The following is a 4795-nucleotide window of genomic DNA, read 5'->3' as shown; positions in this document are numbered from 1 at the left end:
GGCCAAGGGTTTCTTTAGGGGGGTAAATTCGGCTAGGTTAAAGTGCCAGTATAAATTCGGCAATAGGGAGGGAGTTGTGCCGTTTGCTGCTTTTCTCACCTTCTCCCTCTAGCCATTTTTTCTTTCTTCTTATTCTCTTTCTCCATAGCCGAACTTTTCAAACCTCTTGTCCATCTCCACCCTACTCTACATCACTTTCCTCCATTAATTTTCTTAGACTAAAGCCGAACCTTAAATCTCAAAATCCCGAAAGCTATATTCTTGTGCCGTTTTTCCAAAGCTATATTCCTCAATATGTTTTCCTTTTTGACCAACATTCCTTTCCTCTAAACCCCTAGCATCTGTCGACAACATTACCCAGGGTTATAGCCTCAAATCATTATTTTCTATATCACCTAGAAAAGCCGAAACTACTATAGAGTTAGGGACTTGTAGCCGAAACTTCAAAGCTTCTAGATTCAAGTTTCACCGTCGTTTAAAGGTTGAATCTGCATTAGATCTACGTGGAAAGCAGGAAGGAATAAGTGGTAAGTGCTCATCACTCCAAATCTAGTCTTATTTTTCAAGTTAGGAAAAAGTCAAGTCCCTAAAATCTGGGAGGCTATCGATTTGGGCATAGGGCATAAAGGGTCTTTAACCGATGATTTATTTTGATGATTAGTGTCTTCTCAAGGGTTGGATCGAAGGCTTGGATCTTTGGAGCGATCGGACTTGGATCTAGCCATCGGATTTCGCAAGAAGGTAAAGTTTTAAAGGCTTTTAGGAATGAGTCGAATATGGGTAAGTAATTATGGAGATTAGTGTTGTGATTTCCAATCTAAGAATTGTAGCAACGTAATTGTAGGCGGTTCATGCGTGGATCTTGTCGACAAGTCGTCACAAATCGTGTGTAATCGACACCCTTTCATAGGCTAGATCAAGAAAAGTCGAAAAGTCAAATACCGAAAAATCGGTATTTTGGGCGCTATGCAGTGTGCAAATGCTCATGAGACGTATGGGTAATTATTACGGTAATCGGAAGTGATAAAAGCTGCGAAAGATGCGCGATTTAATGCGTTTTGATATTTTGGGCTTAATGGGCCAAAAGCGGGTTAATGGGTCAACGCCCAATTCGGTAAGAATGTTGGTAAGTGTTTTTGGCTAAACGTAATAGCTACGATATGCATGAAAACCTTAGAAATAGTTAGATTTACTAGAATACCCCTATGTATGCAAAATTACCATTATACCCCTATGTATGCAAAATGACCTTTATACCCCTAGGGTTAATTTTGTCTGAAAAGCATGATGAATTAAATCTGTATGGTGTATGCCATGAATGTATATCTGTTGCATGGGGACATGGGTTATATTATGGAGGAAGCGTCCTAGTGGCTATGCCATAAATTATCTGTTCTGGTGGCCCTGCCACAAATTATCTGTTCTGGTGGCACTGCCACAAAATATCTGTATCTGGTGACTCTGTCACATTTTCTGTATCTGGCAGCCATGCTGCATATTTCTGTGGCGTGTAGCGGTTGGGTGGGTCGAGTAGTCTCCCACATGGTGAAAGGATGGTATGGGGTGTATGTGGTTGGATATGGTTGGGTTTCGCATAAGCATGATATATCTGCTCAGTGCATTCGGGCCTACGGGCTTTATTTTGATATCTGCTCGGCCGAGGCCAACTTATTCTGTCTCGTGGTTTGAACCGATTTAGGCTATGGTTGGGTTGAATTACACACTGAGTTTTCCAAAACTCACCCCTTATTTTCATCCTCGCAGGTAATCCTCAACCATAGTGGGCTTGGAGCTGCGAGGGATTCGGACTGGCCACATGTTTCTACAAACCTGGTTTCTTTCTTGTGAACTGGACGTCCTTTTAATTTCATTTATGGTTTTGGGTTTTAAGTGTAATAAGGCCTTTTAATTATTTTTTTATGGTTTTGTTTTACTTTTATTATTTTATTTTATTTTATTATGATGAAAAAAAACTATGATAACTAAGGAAAATGGATTAGCTTTAGGACGCGTTTTCAAAAACATCAAGGGATTTCAAAATAACACGATTACAAGTAAGACTTCCTCTAAGCAAACGTTTTCAAACTTAATCCTTTTCTTAAGATAGACACAACCAGACGGTTTTTCTCAAAATTATACGAGTCGTTAAGGTGTGGCAATGGTGGTGTGCATGTCTAGGATTGGAACCAAGAAGGAGCTCGGTACTTAAGCGATCAACGGACTCACCTCCTCTTCTTCCTGGTTTCCTACCTGGTGCACAGCTTCTATTCACTTTAACCTGCTTTAGAAAGTAACTTTTACAACTCCAACTAAGTTTTCCAAACTAAGTAATATGGAACGTTTTGAACGCATTAATGTGGCGCACCGAATCCAGTCATATCGTCTAGGCCGGGTTTGGGGTGTTACATTTTTCTTATCTGAATCGACTTGTTTGTTCACAATCCCTTTGTGGGTATTCCATATTTTTCTTTCTTACTGCTGAATTTGTGCTAATTTACCTTGCAATCTTTTTTTTTAAACAGATGGAACTAATATAAAAAAATTTTACATTATCAATTATCTGTTCTACTGCATCTGTTTTGGCTTTCTTTGATTAATTTCATTTTAGATGGAATTATTTCACTTATTTTTCTATTCTTGTATGTGTGAAATCATGTATGGAAACTCGTAATCTATCACTCTATCGTGTGTAATATTGTTGTTGTTGATATAGAATGAATTCAATTTGTATACTTTATTCAGAAAATGAAAATCTTTCTTATTAATAAATACGAGTGCTATAGAGAGTTGCCAATATGGAAGATTTCATAAGTAGTTTACCAAATGAACTACTTTTCTACATAATTTCTTTACTTCCCTTTGAATATGCTATTCAAACCATTTTTTTAATCAACCCGATGGAAATTTCTATAGAATGTAGCATTCATTCAACATGGCACCAAAGAAGATGTTCCCTATAACACCCCCACGCCTAAAACTATCACCGGAGTCAAGCTTGAGGTGTTACTAAACTTATCTTACCTTTTAAACAACTCTAAACCATTTATTTTAATTTTTGGAATAAACTGTTTTTCTGCATCATGGTTGCTTAAAAATCCATTTCTCTAGTTTCAAAACTCAAAATTTAGATCCGTAAATTTTTCCTGAAACTAGACTCATATATCTATCTACTAATTTTTTTCTAGAATTTTTAACTTGGCCAATTAGTACAGTTTATTAGTTAAAGTTTCCCCTATTTCAAAACTCGATTGCACTGACCTCTTCTTACTACGAACCATGTTTCTTCCTGTAAAAAATTCATATGACTAAGCCGTTTGTTTCTATAAAAACTAGATTAAACAAGGATTCTAACCATATAAATTACACCTTCTAATTAGTTTTTTAAAATTTATGGTGAATTTCCAAATTTGAAATAGGGGATCTAGAAATCGCTCTGACCCTGTTTCACTAAAACTTAGATATCTCATAAAATATAATACCTTTACCTGTTTTGCTTATTCCATAAGAAAATATACATAATAAGATTTAATTTAATATATTATTCATCTTCAAACTATGTTTCTACAATTTTAGTGATTTTTCAAAGTTATGTCATTTCATTACTTGAATCTGCTTTTTAGGTTACTTTCACATTTTCATAATTTTCATGTGATAATCATCATTCAATCATAGATATTAATAAACATGTATATCATCGGCTATTTTATTAGCTAATCACTAGCAAGTATTTACACATCATTCATTGTTCATATTATACCAAAAGTAGCTAAGTTTCTATACATGCCATACCCAAAACAAAACGTCTAGTTATACCGAGTTATTTCTTTGATAGTGTGATCGGCCTCCGACGTTTCCTTCGATCCCCGAGTGACTAGATAAGTACTATAAGAAGAAGAAAATAAAGAGATTAAGCACTAGGCTTAGTAAGCTTACAAGCAAATAAATCACAACATTCAACATAATGGATAATTATGCATAATATCATCTAACATCATAAATTTCTTTACTTCTCAATTTCTATCTTCTTCTTTATTCCCTTACCTTCTTTCTTACCTAACCTTTCCTTTTTCATAGTATAATCTACTTTTCCTTTGCTGTTAATTCACTGTAATTTAACTCGTATCCTGATCCGTTGAACCACTCGGAATACTAAGGATACTAGTGTCGTTCTGTCTATCAATATCTCGCCAATGCCATATCTTTGACATGGACTTACATGAATTATTCATCTCCAATGCCATATATAATATGGACTTACATGGCTCAATCCTGTCTCCAAAGCCATATTTCTAATATGGACTTACATGGCTCATTTCATTACATCTTGTCAACCCTAATATCCTAACATTCCTAGGGTTCAACCCGGCTTTCTAACACTTTTCCTCTGTCACTTCACCTTAAATTCAACTTTAAATATTTTCATAACATAATATATAAATGCTGAAATTGACAATAATAATGTAAAATAAAAGAATATTGCATTTATTTACTGTAACTTACCTTGATACAAAATGTGACTAAGCTTTACAATTTAGTCCTTTACTTTTTCTTTTCCCCGATCTACTCCCGAATTTCGTTCTTCTTGATCTATAATAGCAAATTTAACTTATTTAATACTCACATTTATTAAAACAGTCCTTAACCCAACTTTTGCAAAATTATATTTTTACCCCTAAACTTTCACATATTTGCACTTTTGTCCCAAGGCTCGTAAATTAAACTTCATCCTATTTTCTTATGTTTTATGACATGCTGATCATTTTTCCCTTCTATGGCAATATCAAAATCACACTCT

General features: G+C 35.0%; 1 long non-coding RNA gene across 1 annotated transcript; it reads right to left on the bottom strand.

The window, feature by feature from the left end:
• Positions 1-3675: 3675 nt before the first annotated feature.
• On the bottom strand, positions 3676-4584 carry LOC128284050 (uncharacterized). Its single transcript, XR_008274356.1, has 2 exons — positions 4501-4584; positions 3676-3882 (listed from the first exon to the last, which is right to left on the bottom strand). It is a non-coding gene; the product is annotated as an uncharacterized LOC128284050 (long non-coding RNA).
• Between the last annotated feature and the right edge of the window lie 211 nt (positions 4585-4795).

This window comes from Gossypium arboreum, chromosome 2 (genome assembly GCF_025698485.1).
Source record: "Gossypium arboreum isolate Shixiya-1 chromosome 2, ASM2569848v2, whole genome shotgun sequence".
NCBI classification, from domain to species: domain Eukaryota; kingdom Viridiplantae; phylum Streptophyta; class Magnoliopsida; order Malvales; family Malvaceae; genus Gossypium; species Gossypium arboreum.
The sequence above is the reverse complement of the archived record's forward strand: the minus strand, read 5'-3'. Positions and strand labels throughout refer to the sequence as shown.